This window comes from Calonectris borealis, chromosome 3 (genome assembly GCF_964195595.1).
Source record: "Calonectris borealis chromosome 3, bCalBor7.hap1.2, whole genome shotgun sequence".
NCBI classification, from domain to species: Eukaryota; Metazoa; Chordata; class Aves; order Procellariiformes; family Procellariidae; genus Calonectris; species Calonectris borealis.
The window spans coordinates 60,133,736-60,149,822 of NC_134314.1; the positions used below are offsets into that span (position 1 = coordinate 60,133,736).

Below are 16,087 nucleotides of genomic sequence, written 5' to 3' on the forward strand. Positions count from 1 at the left end.
CTGTGGTTGAAATTGGAGACAAGAAAGAGAAATAAAGCCCTTTTTTTTCTGCGTATAAACTTTTAAGGGAAAAAAAGCTGGGCATGTTAGAGAGGTATTTTTTAGCTACCGTTGATGTGCATGACTTTTTCAGCTAAGGGGGGGTGTGTCCCTGCTGCTTTTCAAAATCAGTCTGATAGTTCAGCACCAATATGCACTTAAGGACTGATCCCGCAGGGGGACTAAGGATGTCCCTCTGAGGGATACAGAGGGACTATTCCTCTCCAGTGGGACTATTTGTATAAATAAAGTTATTCATGCTTTTAAGTCCCTGCAGGACCAAAACTTCAGAGGATGCATTCTCATTTGTCTGATTTGTAATAATATTTAGGTGTCAAGTTCCTTTTGATTGTTTAAATACGTCAGAAATGCAACTGTTTGTTAGTCTGCTGCTTGGCTGCCCACCAGTAAAGTGGGAATAGTGTTACTTCGTTTCTTGTCCTTGATCTTCCCTAATTAGACCTCAGACTCCAGGGGAAAGATTGTCTCCACACTCATGTTCATCTTGTGAGCACCCTTAACTAGAGTTTCTGGCCCTTACTGTGAGCCTCCAGTTAACAGAACATAGTAGCTCTCCTGGAGCCCAGATGCTAGTGAGGGAGGCAAATTTCTGACGGCATAAGGGATGACGTGGAAGAAAAAAAACCTTCAAATTGTATGATCACAGGAGAAGTAGGATTTATTACATTACTTTTAAACACTCGGTTTTTAACTCTTAAAGCAGGATCAGCAAAATGTAATAGAAAGTAGGTACAAAAGGTTTTAAGATAGCTGGTTTTCAAAAGTGCTGAAGTACCTGTAAGTACACCAACACGGTGGGAATGAATAAGCAGAGGACACTACTTCTGGGTATTGCTGTGCTGAGCTGTCACAGGGGGATCGCTGCCGTGCTTGGGGTGAGGCGGCTCTTGCCTGCCTGCAGGCAGACGGCTGCCCGCTCCCGCTGCCGGCGGCGTGCTTATCTCACCCTGCCGTGAGTTACCCACTCCAAGCAGCCCAGCAACGGAGCGCGGTCACCAAGAAAGCAGACAGGCGGGGGGTGACGGGCGCCTCTTCTAAACTTCTGTGTTTCCGAAGAAGTGTGGCAGGACGGCATATCGCAGCGAGCTGTTGCATATCGCCTGCATTCACAGCCAGAGCCACCAGCAGCTCCCGTCACTCCCTCCTCACCAAACACAGACTTGGATGGATCGTGGTGGGAAGCCCAAGGGTGAGCACTTCAGAACCGGGTTTGGCATGCACACAAGGGCTCCCTGTGAGCCTCACAGCAGGCAGGGGAGTCATGGTGATAGGAGCTTGTGCTCGCCATCACACGTGCTTCACACTCAGCTTCAGCCTGCTTGCTTAAGGGGAGATGAGTGCAGTATGGTTGGAGGGATGAAAACCTCCCAGCAGGCTACAGCAAGATGCTCCATTTCGATTGACCCGAGGCCGTTGTCCAAATCTGAAGCTGAGACTTTCTACCCAGCTTCAGGTAGAGAGGAACAAACTGAAGACTATATACTGCAAAACTTCATCCTGTTAGAATTAGACAGGCAGTCTCTTATCTGAACGGAGGGGAAGAAAATTTCTATTTCTTTTGGTTATTTTGCTGGATCTCTTGCGCAGAACTGCAGCTTACACAATAGCAATTATGACATTTATGGAATACAGAGTTGTCATTTATGTCAAAAAAATCCCTTGCAAAGGATGCGGGGCCAGTTTGTTTGCATCGCCGCTTGGCAGCAGAGCTGCAGAAGGCACCCTGCCGTGGCCACGCTCCATCAGCTGCCTTGGCCTCGCCTGGGTCACTGCTATTCCCTGTTACACGCAGCGGGCAGCACCACCAGCCTGAGCATGTGTTGTAATATCAATTTATAGCCTGTTATTATGTTCCTGCTTTTGGGGGAAGCTGGCACCTCCCAGCTCCATTTTCCTGCCAGCAAGACAAAGATTAGGCACAGCATAATAATGTTGTCAATATAGTTTACTAAAATGTGATTAATCAAAAGAGTACATGGGAAACAAAGCATGGAAAAGCAGAAGGTAATGATTGACTGTAGCCACAAGGCAGTAATAAAAGGAGTCTAGAAAGCAGATTTTCAGCATGTAAGTGAAAAAGTTCAGGCGTTTAAAAGGATCAGACCTTTCATAATTTCATGATCAGAGCACTTCTTAATAGGACATGGCAACTGCTCCTGTAAAAGGACTTTTTGGAAAATGGTCCTTGGATAGTATTATCTAGATCTGTGTGTGGTAATTAAATCTGCATTAAACTTAAGTTACCATCACCTTAAATAAAATGCCTCAGTTTGGATAAAATAATTTCTCTTAAACCATGATTCAGAGTAAATTTTCCAGCTGTAGTTCTGAAGGGACAGTCCTAGCAGAATTTGAAATGAGGTTGTTATGTTCTGTTAGTTTATCTTGCTGTCCAGGAGGTGTTCCATATCAAATGTGTACCTAGGAAAGAGATTTACAATTATGTTTTAAGACAGCAGTATTTTACAGAAAGGATCTTGGGGAGAGATAATAGGAGGAAAGGGAAAAAAAAGCCTGGAGGAGGGGTTGTGTGCCTGAAAGCATCTTTTTTTTTTTTTCCCCTTCCATCTCCAGCAGTTCAGCAGTTTAATAAACACTTTGCCTTGTTTGTGTCCTTTGACTGCCATGGTGACAACAGCACTAATGTCATAGCACAGACTGCTTCCATGGTCCACCAGCCTTGTGAATCAGCGCAGAAGGGAACAAAAGCAGACCCTTCTTGTCTCCCTGGCCAGCTGATCATGATGCCCTGGGATCCTGACCTGGGATGCAGAAAATCTGGTCCCCTCCTTTGCCTTGGCACAGACTTTCTGCATGACCTTCAGTTCAAAATCTACAGCTAAAAAGCAGAGATGCTGCTGGTGCCTGGCTGTGAGGACGAGCACATCCAGGGCCATGTGTTTCTTCGTCACTCTGGTAATGGCATATATCGTCAACGTATAAATGCCACAGATAGACTGAGGCGTTAAAGAATCCTGATAATCCTTTGTAACTTCTCTTTTTTAAATGCTACATTAAGACTGTTTAAAAGACAGCTTGTAAAGCTTCCATGTACAGCCTTAGACTCAAGGAAACACGTTGCATATGATTTGGCTTAATAACAGCTTCACCTGTACATGAAGCTGGCTTTATCAGCAAATACAAAGCCTTCATTACTCTATAGCTCATTGGAATTAAACGGGCACAATGGTAACCTACGGAATTAAATCTGAAACCTTCAGAGCAGGGACCATGCTGGGAGGCGCGGGTGGGTGGTGGCAGCCGTGGGACCGGGGTGCCACCTCGTGGCACGTGCAAACGATATTTTTATCAACAAGAAGAGGCTGGTTGCCCCGTAGAGGATAGCATCTTGTTTATGTCCACAATAAAACAAAAAATAAGGGGATAAGCGGCCACCAGAATGCCCTGGGCCACCAGAATAAATCCAATGACTGCATGACTGTATGTCCTTCAGAGAGAAGTAAAATATGAGGGCAAACAGAAAATATGCCTTTAGAAAAAAACTGGGAGCTTTCATTTTCTAAAGAGTCTATTGGTTGTAAAAGTCATGCAAAATCTTATGTTCACTCACAGGTAGGTACTTCATATAAGATTGGAAAAAACTTAAGAAGTGGAATTAATGTAGGGCTATAACTTAAAGGAGGTAGCCAGAAAGAAAAGTTAATGCCAGAGATAAAAGATCAAGTTTGGTTGTGAAAGCTCTTGTTCCCAGATTTTCCAATAAAGTATAAAAAGTAAGAGTTAACAGTCTTATCCAGAAACTCAGCTGCTGGTTTAAATTGATCTGCAGTTAAAGTATTGTCTCCCTTACCTTCTTTATTTCTAGTGCAGTGCATTCCCATCAACCTTCGCTGCGAGATCGAAGGCAATTGGTCAAGCTTTTGAGGAAGAATAGAAATGAAAGTAAAATGACTTGTGGTCCAGTATCTCAGAATATATCACAGTTACAAGCAAATTCAGCTACACTCTGAGAATGCGATGCTTATAATAACAATAACAACAACAACAACAACAGCAACAACAACAACATCATCATCATATTCCACATATTGATCTTCTATTTGTTTGAAATATCTCTGTTCTAGCCTATGCAGCCATGTGGCAGATCGCTTTTGTAATGTGTCTTTGATTGTACTGCCAGCCCTCTGCAAAATAGCCCACCCTTTCTGGGGCTTCAGCGTACCAGGGTCATGAGTTACTTATTATTTAAAACAAAAATATCAACAAAGACTCTAGGAAAGATACTTCTTCCACCTGTTAAAAACGAGTACCCTGTTCCTTCCTTCCATCATGTTAATCTAAGCCAGGAAACTGCCATAACTGTTCAACCCGTGCTGAAGATGAACACTTACCCTGGACTCTTTTCAACTCTAACCAGGACACCTTCAATTACAGTGGGACCTGAAGTGGTAGGACACCAGCAAGAGGACTGGTTCCCATTCCTTGCTGGGTGGATATTTGTCCTCTGTGCGAGGGCAAGTTTCAAGTCTGGCATTGGACTAAAAAGGGGTTGGGAAGGCCACTAGGTAGCCTCCTCAGAGACTATGCTTCCATTCCTAGCAAAATACTGGAAAATGTACTCTTTCTTTGTGTGCAAGAGCTATTCTGGTAACTTTTTCCGGGTTTCTAAAATCTTACATATGATTATCCTTTCTCAGATGACTCTAAAGCTGGACTCATGGTGCTAAGAGCATGCAAACATACCACTACAAAAAATGAGTTAAAACCAAAGGAAATACTTCTTTTGCTACTCTGCAAAACCATACCTATACCTTTTCAACACCTGCAATTCATTTTAGCTGCTTCTAAAATGACCCATCATTTTCTGAGGTAGAAAACACAACTTTTTCCACGAAGTTGGTAAGGCATGTCACTGAGTCCGAAGAGAGAGGGGGGAATCTAAGAGCCCACACAGCTATCTGTCTCAGTGCCGCTCATGTAAACTGATAATTATAGGGGAAAGTCCAAGACAAAATAATAAAATTAGGACTTCCAGGACCTTAGGAGACCCACTGAGCTCTTCCCCTGGCCCAGCCTGAGACCCTTGATGAGGTGCTTGCCCAGCCCGCTCTTAACAACCTCCAGCCACAGGAATGCAATAATTCCTTAGGTCCCCATGCTTAGCTATTATTGGGCAGCTTTTCTTAATATCTAAAGGGTAACGACAGCCCTTTTGACTGTTTCCTTTCTGCCTTAAAGCAAAGGCAATCCCATCCCTTTGCGCCCTCTTGAAGCTTCCTTGTCATAAAAAATATGGTGGAGGACCTTGGGATTTCTCATGAGACACTCCTATCTGCACTGGAGGGCAGCCCAGACTGCAGTACGCCTCCGGCACACCCTGGGAAAGGCAGCCAAAGCCATTATTTCCAGTGGTGCTTTCACATCAGGGCAAAGTACTCCAGTGTAAAGCGTGGCCTGCTAGTATTAAGGAGTTATATGGGTGATGCAAGGGCCATGGCTTGCTCCTGGCAGCAGGGAGGATCCCTGCTAAAGCATAATCTGCCAGGTACGCTAGCCTTCTGTCTAAGATATAACTTTATTATACTCATTTATTACCAATATTTCTTGGTTTAACTGTGGCAGTGTACTGGGTCTGGCTGGGATGGAATTAATTTTCCCCATAACAGTCCTCATAGTGCTGTGCTTTGTATTTGTAGCTAGAAGGGTGTTGATAACACACCAGTGTTTTGGCTACTGCTGAGCATCAACATCAACTCCCACAGCATCAAGACGCTTTCTCCAGCACTCCCCTCTCCCAAGGCCAGTAGGCTGGGGGACAGAGGGAGAGTTTGAGAGGAAACACAGCCAGGACAGCTGACCCAAACTGACCAAAGGGGATATTCCTTATCACATGACAGTTGTGCTCAGCAATAAAAGCTAAGAGAAGGGTGGGGGGAGGGATTAATTTTTAAGGCATTTGTCTTCCAAAGCAACTGCTACGTGTGCTGGGGTCCCGTTTCCCAGAAAGTCAATGGGCATTACCTGTTGATGCAAAGTAGAGAATAAACCTTTTTTTTTTGCTTTGCTTCCATGTGGCCTTTGCTTTCTTTCATTAAACTGCCTTTATCTCAACCCACGAGTTTTTCATCTTATTTTCTTCCCCTGTCCTGCTGAGGAGTGGGGGTGAGAGAGCGTCTGAGTGGGCAACTGGTGGCCAGCCAAGGTCAGCCCACCACAGGCAGGCACTGCTCCAACGTGAAAGAAGAGGTCCTCTCACTGCCCTCTCTCTCACCCCACAAATCATGGGCAGGGGTGGGAGGTGGGGTCTACAGAAGAAGAGGAGCTCTTGCTGGAGCCCTGGATGAGGGTTTGGATGCACAGCTGATGTGCTCTGCTACAGGACAGAGCTGGGAGCTCCAGGAGGAGGAGGGGAGGCACCTCACTGCCACAGAACTGGGAGAGGCCTTACTCTGTTCTCATCACCTCTCTCCTCCCCACCTGCCAGGGAACCCACATTGTTTTTAGGAACTGAGAAGGTGTGGTGAGGACTTCATTGCTGGAGGGAGCGAGACAGATGCTAATGACAGGGAGGTATTAAAACTCTCTTTGCCCTCTCCATTTATTTCTTTCCATCTCCTGAAGAATATCTGGGATCTCTCTTGTCCCCCTAACCATATACCCAACAACCCTGCATGATGTGGGCTGTGCAAATACACTGCAAAGAGACAGCCTGTTTGTTCCTCAGGTGAGCAAGCACCATGGAGAATCCCAGCCTCCCTCCCGCCAGGACAGAGGTGGAGGGGACAAACCCTTCCCTCCTTCTCTGGGGGAAACAACACTCGCTCAGAGGCATGTGCACACCAGTGACAGCTAAGGGAGTCCCTGCTGCCATGGCTCAAAGATTCATGACGGCACCAAATGACTATTCATCTGTGGGGGAAAAGGTGTGGGAACATCCTTAGCTGTCAGAGCAGCCAAAAAAAAAAGGAAAATATGGTATTTCTAAGAACTGGCCAACAGCCCCGCCTGTGCCCCTCTAGGCAGAGGTTGCTCAGCGGCCCTCTCCTGACTCCTAGCAACCCTATGGGTGGGCAGGGGGTGTCCACAGGCAGTTTTGTGAAGGCAAGACTTCCCGTCAGATGCTACACCTGGGCAGGCTTCCCCTGCCTGCCCGCCCCTGCACAGGCCGCTGCGCCTTGCCACGCTCCTTCACCCATGACTCCGCCAAACTGCCAAGTGCATCTTAACACTCGCTGCTGGGCAGCAACGCCGGCGCCTGGGGCTCGCACGGCAGCTGGCCGGATGCTCCCGGAATGTAAAAGCAGAAGGATGAGGGTCGGAGAGAATCCTGAAAGCCAAAACACTGCGGAAGGAGAAAAATGAATTTCCCTGACCGGGAATCGAACCCGGGCCGCGGCGGTGAGAGCGCCGAATCCTAACCACTAGACCACCAGGGATCCCGCTAGCAAATCTCCAACTCCCTCCTCAAGAGCTAACTCACATAGCCACACCCCCCGCCCCTTACCGCCCTCCTGGTTCCTCTTCCTTGTGCTCCCCCCTTCCGGGCAGTACCAAGTCCCGGAGGCAGCTGTGTGTAGGGAGGGACATTCCATTCCACCCCAGGGAAGGGGGGGGGGGGCGGTGACGGGGTGGGGAGGAGAGGGGGCGCCTGAAGCGAGGCGGGTGAGGGGCCCTCGCCGTGGGCGGGATGGCGGTGGGAGGCCGGACGGGACAGAGCCTCGGGCCCTGCCGTCAGTCCGGCGGTGCAGGAGCGGGAGCAGGTGTGCCCGGCACAGCGCGACAGGCAAGAACTGCGCGGCCGGTGCAGAGGGCGATCGTTAGGAGGAAGGCGCCGGAGCGCGGGGCGGGGCGGGTCTCCCTCCTCCCGCCGCCCCAGGCCGCTGGGCGGGTGGCAGCCCTGGCGGGAGCGGGGTTGTTTTTCCTCATTTCGTGTTGCTTGTTCACGCTGTGCCTTACCAGATAGCCTCTCCACGGGGTGTTGCTGTAACGGCTCCAGGCAGGGCCTTGTCAGCCGGGCGCTCTGCACTGCGCATCCCGGCCGGCGGCTCCCGGGAGGGGAGGAACGTCTTGGTGGCGTTTTCCTTCGCTCCGTCTTCATTGCTCTTCAGGCAGGCTGTGGAAACAAAAAGACCACGGCTCCTCCGGTTTTCGGATTTTGGTCTGCAGGGGAGAGCCGATCAAAAGGCCTACCTCAGGTGAAAGTCCGTGGCTCCACAGAGGGAAACCAGATTGGCAGTTCACTTGCCTTGCGCTGCCAGGGCCTTCTTACGCGACAGATACCAATCTGTGACTTTGCTTTTTTTGGCAAGGTTTCTATGAGAGGAGTGAAAACTCTGCCATCAATGCAGATGACATCTGCGTAAACGCTTTTTCCTCTGGCGTGTTGATTTCATGAGCAAAGTAGATCTACGGGCTGTACTAGCAAAAGTAATTTTCCCTATTTAAGCAGTGTCCATAATATAAGAGGGTTTGCTGTACACAAGCAAGTTTCTCTAGTTCTCAAACCCTCTGCCTCTGAAATGCATTATATAAGAAACCTGTTTCATGTTAAGATAGATAAGCTTCAGACTATATGCTTGTAGAGTCTGCAAATATGCATTAGCTTACCTTCAAAAGCTTTAGAGTCTGAAAACAAACTTCCGCAGACCACTTTTCCTCAGGGATGTATTCGGGAGGTTTAGGTGTTTGGTTTCCGTCTCACCAGAGTCCCTGTTCAGCCAATGGCTTCACAGTAGCAGGCTTGAACAAAATGTGTGTCTTGATTGCGATGGAGCTTTCTTTTGTCCAAATTGAGCAATTCTACTGTGCAGTGAGGTAGATAACTTATAAAATGTGAGGTTACAATCAGGGCCTATTAGATACAGTCTGATGTCTTATATACTGCAAGAACAGCATTTCACATGTGTGTATCAATAGCAGTTTCTTTGGTAAGACCAAGGCTTTTCAGGCCTTGAGGAGACAAAGCTGTGGAGTGCTGGAGGCAGAGCACAGCTCAAACAGGCACCACCGTGGCCTGCCACTGCAAAGAGGGGGATGGGGTTAGGTGAGAGAGGTCACCTGGTCCCAGCAGGTAATCTGTGCCCCTTGTTGAAGAGAAAGGCAAAGTGGAACCTGGTTTCCTGCAACTCAGAATCTGCAAGGAACACCAACCAAATATTAAGGTGGTTCTATACTGCAGAAACTGAGCTAGCTTTAAAGGAGTTTGTACGCTTCACTAGGTCCAGTGTCGTGGTTAAAAGCATAGGCTTCCCCACCCTGGGTGCTTCTCAGGTGGGTTTTGGAGGGGTACTGATTTCTGTGCTTCCATGGCTGTGATGCTAGCAGCACTTGAGACAGCTAGTTAAAACTAGGGTATGTCCACATCAGCTGCATATGCAGCGTTGAAGACGTGTGTTACAGAAGGGTTGTTGCCACTGTTCTTAGAGTGCCTCTGTTGTGCAACACCTCAGAAGGCGGCAGGGGTGAGCCCCCTGACTCTTAACCTGCTTGAGTGATAGAGGCAAAATATCCCACCGACAATTTCAGAAAAGTAGCTGAGCCTATGAAAGATGGGATCTCATGGCTGATGGCAGGGCGGGCGAACGTGTTTTGTCCATGCCTTAGGAAACTGTTAGATGTAGAAACAAATAATTCTTGCTCTGTTATGCTTGCAAATTAGCAAGTTATTTTCAAGATGTGTAATACATCATACTAGATTTCTATTCAGCAGTGAAAGGGTTGTTGATTACAGCTGTAAGAGTAGTGAAAACTCTAATGTATGTACTAGAGAAATTTTACTGAAACAAGAAATCTTTTCCTGGGCGTGAACCCCGGTTGTGGGTGGCAGGAGGCTGACTACTAGACCACCAGGAAAGTAGCATTGAGAGTCATATGCTGTCTAGTTATTTTTAGAAATAGCTTTCTTTTTTGTACAAGTCATGTGCACTGACAAAAGATTATGCCTCTTCTCTGGCTTCGTATATCCGATAGAGAAACGCATCAGTGAAACTGTCAGCGATTCAGCCTCCTGCCAGTGCAGAAGCAGCCAGTGCCTGTATCCCTGCAATGCTAGCTGGAGAAGAATGATCTTCCCAAAAGCGTCAGGGAAGGAATGTCAGAGGCTGATGTTTCTTTTCACTTAACCCAACGGGACGGCGGTGTGTCAGTAAAACCAAGTGAGTAACATTCAGTGTTAGAGGTACTGTACTCCAGCTTTCAGAGTTTGGTATGCAAAGCTGAATTTTGGAACCTGAAAAATCAGAGCGATTACTTCAAATGCAAGCTGTAAAGCAGCATGCAATTAGCTTGTCTGTTCCATATGCATATATTACATATTATTATTACTTTAATTTGCCATGTTAATTGATGTGTGACAGTAGGCTTACTATGTAAAAATGAGTAAGAATAACATCAAAGTAATGTGCTAATTTACTGAAAGTATATTATTTGGATATGTTTCCGCTATATAATGGTAAGTACAAATTGTCTTTAGTGCCTGGAGTACACGCTTCAGCAGTAGTGAAGATTCTTGATTTGCGCAGAAGCTGTAAATGATATTTATAACTATGTGTAATGTGTGCATTTATCACTCTTCTCTTTCCTCAGCTGTGTATTTGATCTGGAAAGTCTTAACATCAGCTTTTCTTCTTTAAGTTAGCCTGATTTAAAGTGTACATCATCCCAGTTTCAGGGAGGGGGAGAGGAGAGAGAAGGAAAAGATGATGCACAATCTTTTCTATTTTATGTTTAATTTCCATGTATGGTCAGAATGGTTACTTAACTGTTAGATTGTAGTGATTTTCTGGGGGGAAAAATACTATTGTAGTTTATATTTCTTATATCTATTTTCACCATAATAGTGTTTTTATGGAAATAATCCAAGGAAAATCTCAAAAGGCGTTGTCGAAATGTTACAGCAGTTCTGATACTCCTAGCTCCAAGATCATATTCCAAGCTGTACAGTGACTTGCTCTATCTTCTTGTAGTTTAATTTAAATAGAGCTAGGGGGCAGTCTGTGAGAATTTGCAGTGTCATGTCTTAATACTGTGCAGACTAGTAATTTACTATTTACAGAAAATATTTTAAAGATCCTGAAGAAAAATGGGGGAGTAACTCACCAGCAATATTTTTATAAATACTTTTACAAGTTCTTTTATTGTTTTCCTTGATCTTCCGTTCTTCCTGTATTTGAGTCAGGAAAACCTGTGTCAGCTTTTTTTCTCTCAGCCTGTGTTAAAATGTACATGATTCTGGGATTCGGGATAAGGTGTGGCAGTGGGGTGCTTCATCCAGTGTTCACTGAGCTCAACAAAATACCTTAGTTGAAACAAATACAACTTTTTTATCATCTCCTCATGTATCTCAGCAAATTCCTTTTCTTTTACAGTCTCTTCTGCACAGCATTTTGGAAGCAACTTCTGGTTTGCTTTACTAGACAGTAGAAACGGGTGCACAGAATCAGTTATTAGGGAAGATCTTCTTATAAAAGTTTCAAGCTCTGGTCTCTTTCTCTTTCATTTTTGTGAAACTTGTAGAAAATTTCAATATCTCTGTCAAATTGAGTTACATCTAGACAATCAGTTCAAAGTTACAGGGTTAGTTGGCAACACTCAGAAAATTCACCATTACATAAACCGAAGAAACCAGGCTAAAAATAGCAATGTATTGTTACAGAAGTCAACCCCCAGTGTATGGTAGGATCAAGCAGAGCCTCAACTATGCATAAAAGTCTGCCTGTATGAAACCTATTTTGTGATTGCTTCATGGTGAATAATTGTAAGAGTAATTGGGAAAAACAGGATGACTGCTAATGGGGAAAGAAAAGATTGGTGTCACCTTTATTTTTATACCTTTTCAAAACTGGACTGTTAGGGTATTCAAGTTCATCAGTGTAATATTTTATGACAGGTTGTCTTTCTTAAATAAACAAGCTGTAAGCTAACAGATGCAGATGTTAAAAAAAAAATCACATAAACCACACATGAGCAATACAATATATTTTTCTGATATTAGTGTAAGCTGATCTGAATGAGGCGATAAACATACTGTACCTGTGACAATTTTCTTCTCTGTAATGTATGCAGCTCTATTAATATACACTGAAGTGTGTATTGTGGAAGATCAAAACCCATTCAAACATTGTACTTAAGTATCCCAAGTCTGTTCTGTCTTCCGTGTGTTATTATGCATGTGAGTTTGTGCGAGAAATCTTTTTCTAGGGTAAAAATTCACAGTTTGGAAGTGATTAAAATAGCAAACCTGCATTTTATCTCTATCAAAATAGTGCAATCAGTGATAAAACAAATTTGCTGAATCCTGAAATGAATTTAAGATTTTCTCAGGTGAAGATATTCTAAGCATTCATGCCGCAAAGACAATGAATTAAACGACGTTAGATCATTTGTATTCAAGTGAATTGTCATGGAACATACTGCCATGGGAAAGAGCAAACCATTCAGACTGTCTTTTATCCTCTATGCTGTAGAAAGACCAAAACTAAATTTTATTTCAAAGGTGATGTGTGTGTGTATCTATCTCTCTATCTATCTATCTCATGTTCATCATTGTAACAGATAGTCAGGCGTTACCTCTTCCAGACTCAGTAAAATATAATGGTGTGTTACATCCCACTCACGCAGTTTCTTCCAATGACATGAACTCTGTGGGTTGAGCTCCGGGCAATAACCCACAGTGCCGTAACCAGAACTTGTATGATGTTTCTATTCCAGTCCTAGCCTGCTTATTCTGCTGCTGTGACAGGAGTTTGAGTGATTTCTTCCCCATGCCAGTAGGCTAGAATATGTATTTGAAATGCTTGGGGCAATGCAAATACTGTAGAAACATGTTGTTTCTTTGTCTGCTGTATGGAATCTATGCATTGTCCTCATAGAGTTTTCTACACAGGACAATAGCGGTGACCGTGCTTGGAATGGTGATGGACAGTGAACTGGTACATCAGGACAGAGACAACTTTTCCTGGAGCTAAAATAAGGTGTTAGTCACTGTCATTGCTGTGCAAGTTCAGCTAAGGGTTTCCACCACTTTGATGGATACGGCTGCATATCTTCTGCAATTTGGCAAAAGAAGTCAGGTGAATGGTACTATTTTAGGTCTGCAGTTTTCTTCCTCTTTTTTCCCAATTTTGTTATCTAAGCAGTGCCGAAGGAGTAACTGAGAGCAGGGCCCCATTCTTCTGTACTGTGCTGGAGAACCCTTGTGCCAGTGAGGTCTTTGAGATTTTAACCAATGTGACTTTAGGTTTGCCCATCTTTTGCCTGCGTAATAATATAGATACAAGATGTAGTAACTGCAGTATGCTATCAAAACGTATCCTCTAAGCAGGAGACTATGTTTTAAAGAAAATCTGTGTCTTGTAAAATAAACTGTTTTGGAAAAAAAATTCAGATGCAAATTTTAATTTTAGCTGGAAGTACAGCAGCAAATTTAGTAGAGGAGTTGAGACAGTTATTGACACGGAGTGGTAGAAAGCATATGCTACGAGTGGGGTAATGGCAGTGGGGGGAGATGGCTGGGTGTCTGTATTGGAGTTGCACTTCGGTCCTGAAATCGACACATACGATTTTGAAATGGTCAAAAAATAGGCCTCTGACAAATACCTCTCTTACTTAAAATTAAAACTTGATGGGTTTGTAACATTATAACTACTAAAAAAAATGATTCTTATCTTGAAACACCTGTGCACCACTTGCTATGTTATTTTGGCACACTCTCTTAGCATCTGTTTGTATTTGTGTATGTATACACTTTGTGTTCCTTTAAGTTTTTATTTATGCGCATGTCTGCCTATGTTCAGGCTTTTCCTTGCAGAATTTGGGATTTAATGATTTTACAATACCGTAGGCCTTTCCCTCAGCTTTCCAGTCTTTCAGAGCTGGTTACTGACTGAAGGAGGGAATAGGAAGCTAGATCTCATTTAGGCTAGCTGCAAAGGTCTAGAAGGGTTACCTGGAGTTACCTCAGGTCAGGGAATGGAGTTACCTCAGGTCAGGGAATGGAGTTTCTGGTAACTGTAGTGGGTTTGGGTTTTGGGGAGGTGGGTGAAGAAGCCTGCATACTGGCAGTGTGGAAACAGCAGCAAGTTTGCAGGCTTTTCAGTTTCCCACAGATCTACAGGCTTTGGTTAACCTCAGTTTCCAGAACTGGTTGTTTTTAGTACTGCCCTTGAGAAAACTCCTCTTCAGAGGCAGAGCCCGGCGCTTGGCCTTTATGAAGAAACACGCCATACTCGGCTCTTTTTTGGCCCGAGAGTCAGGCCCCTTTCCCCGGGACAGGACTTGCCGGCACCGCGGCGGGTGAGTGGGTGCTGGGGCCCGTGGAGCGGCTCAGGAAAAGCGCGCCCTTCTCTCCCCGCCCCGTGCTCCGGTACGGACCCGCTCCCGGAGCCATCAGCCCGTCTAGAGCACGTCGGCCCGGGGGCGACCGCGATCCGCTGGGCCCGCGGCGGCCGGGCGGGGCCGAGCGGGAGGCGGGATGGCCGGGGCGGGGCGGAGCCGCGGGCCGGGCCGGGGGCGAGCGGCGGGACTGGCGCTGCTCCGGCCGAGCGGGGATCGCTGGAGCCGGCGCTCCCGCAAGCCACCTCCTGCCGCCGCCCGGCAGCGGGGCCTGGGCACAGCGCCGCGCTGCGGGGCCGCCATGCCGCCCGCTCTCCCGCCCTGCAGGTGCGCGCCGCGGGGGAGGGCGCGTTATTTTCCTGTTTACGCCGCGCCGAGGGAGGGCGGGGGGCGGGCGCGTCTGCTTGGCCACGGCCTTCTTCCTCGGCGGGGGTCGGCGGGGCTGGGCCGGGCCGGGCCGGGCGCTGAGCCGCGGCGGGCGGGGGGCAGCGCCGCCGGTGTGGCGGTGCCGGAGGAGCTGTTTGCCTGCTCGCTTGTTTACAGAGCCCGCCCGGCATCGCAGCGCGGGAGGTGAGGGGCGACCCCGCGGTCGTGACGCGTTTCTGCTGGTGCGGGGCGGCCGCGGTGACTTGCCCGCCAGCGGGGGCTGAGCGCGGGGCGGCTGCGGTGACTTGCCCGCCAGCGGGGGCTGAGCGCGGGCTCGGCCGCCGGCCCGAGCGGCGCTGCCTCCGGTGCTGTTCCTGCGAGACCCGGCTTTCGCCTCTGTTGTCGCTTTTACCTAGCCCGTACAGCCAAGTGGATTGCTTTGTTGGCTTTCACGGCTTCAAACCTCATTTATTTCCTCCCTCCTCAGATCTTGGATGATTTACTGGAATGTTCCAGGCTCTCTATATATTAATTTATAGTCTCAGGTTGTCACGATTAAGAAGAGCTGCCGGGTGCCAAAGGTGTGTTAGTAACTGATTTTTGTCTCTTAATCTGTGCAACGGACTTTCCTCTCTGTACCTCATCATACGCTACTTCAGAGTTGTTTTTTTGGCTGGAGAGGGTAACCTGTGTGTTGGTGATCTGTTCGCAGTATTATGGTGCTAAAGGATGCAGTAACTGTCCTCTAGGTGATGAAATAAGATGATGAACGCTTAGATTCAATAACAGGCTTTTACCATGTGTTTACTTTACACGCCACAATTACTGTTCTCCCATTAAGTAGTCATACATTTCTTGTATTAATGTATAACAATGGACTTTTAAGATGGGTGGGTGCCCATTAATCGATTATGGTTTGCCTCAAATGCCATGACCCAGACTAAGGGCCTGTGTTTGGGTGATACTTAAAATGCATATTGATGAACCCTCCCAGCATATTGTATCAGCAAGTGTTTACGTAGTGTGGAAATCATACTTTGCAAATATTGTTCTTTTGGATGTGTATGTATACACACGCAGACTTCAGAAAATTAATGGAGAAGGCGGTAGAAAATGCCAAGAAAAGTATGCGTGCATATATACTTTCTGAATGAAAATTACTTTATCAGGAATATATGTCTTTAAATGTAAGTCACAGTTAAAAATATATAAGTCCTAGTGCATTTTAGGCTGCTTTCTCTTTCATCCTTTTACCTGGAAGATGTTCATAAATATACACAAAATATTTTAAGGATCTAAACAGGCAAGTAATGGTGGTCCTGTGAAGAGTTGTATTAAAACGGATGGGACTGTTTGTAGACAAAATGCT

At 46.2% G+C, this 16,087-nt stretch overlaps 1 protein-coding gene, 1 long non-coding RNA gene and 1 other non-coding gene across 9 annotated transcripts in view; 1 reads left to right on the forward strand and 2 right to left on the reverse strand.

Annotated features, from left to right (window-relative positions):
• Positions 1-683: 683 nt before the first annotated feature.
• On the reverse strand, positions 684-8,510 carry LOC142080435 (uncharacterized). The gene is made up of 3 exons (XR_012672986.1): positions 7,978-8,510; positions 3,872-3,938; positions 684-2,481 (listed from the first exon to the last, which is right to left on the reverse strand). It is a non-coding gene; the product is annotated as an uncharacterized LOC142080435 (long non-coding RNA).
• Positions 7,386-7,457, reverse strand: TRNAE-CUC (transfer RNA glutamic acid (anticodon CUC)). The gene has a single exon. It is a non-coding gene; the product is annotated as a tRNA-Glu (tRNA).
• Positions 7,677-16,087, forward strand: part of NCOA7 (nuclear receptor coactivator 7) — a 103,706-nt gene continuing 95,295 nt past the window's right edge. For 4 of the 7 annotated variants that reach the window (XM_075145774.1, XM_075145780.1, XM_075145778.1 and 1 more), the window contains exon 1: positions 14,521-14,679. The gene's annotated coding sequence lies outside the window, so the exon portion shown is untranslated. Of the gene's footprint in view, positions 7,805-9,990; positions 10,176-14,520; positions 14,680-14,790; positions 14,923-15,275; positions 15,300-16,087 lie in introns of those variants that run through there. The other 3 variants (XM_075145776.1, XM_075145775.1, XM_075145777.1) reach the window with 3 other exon arrangements.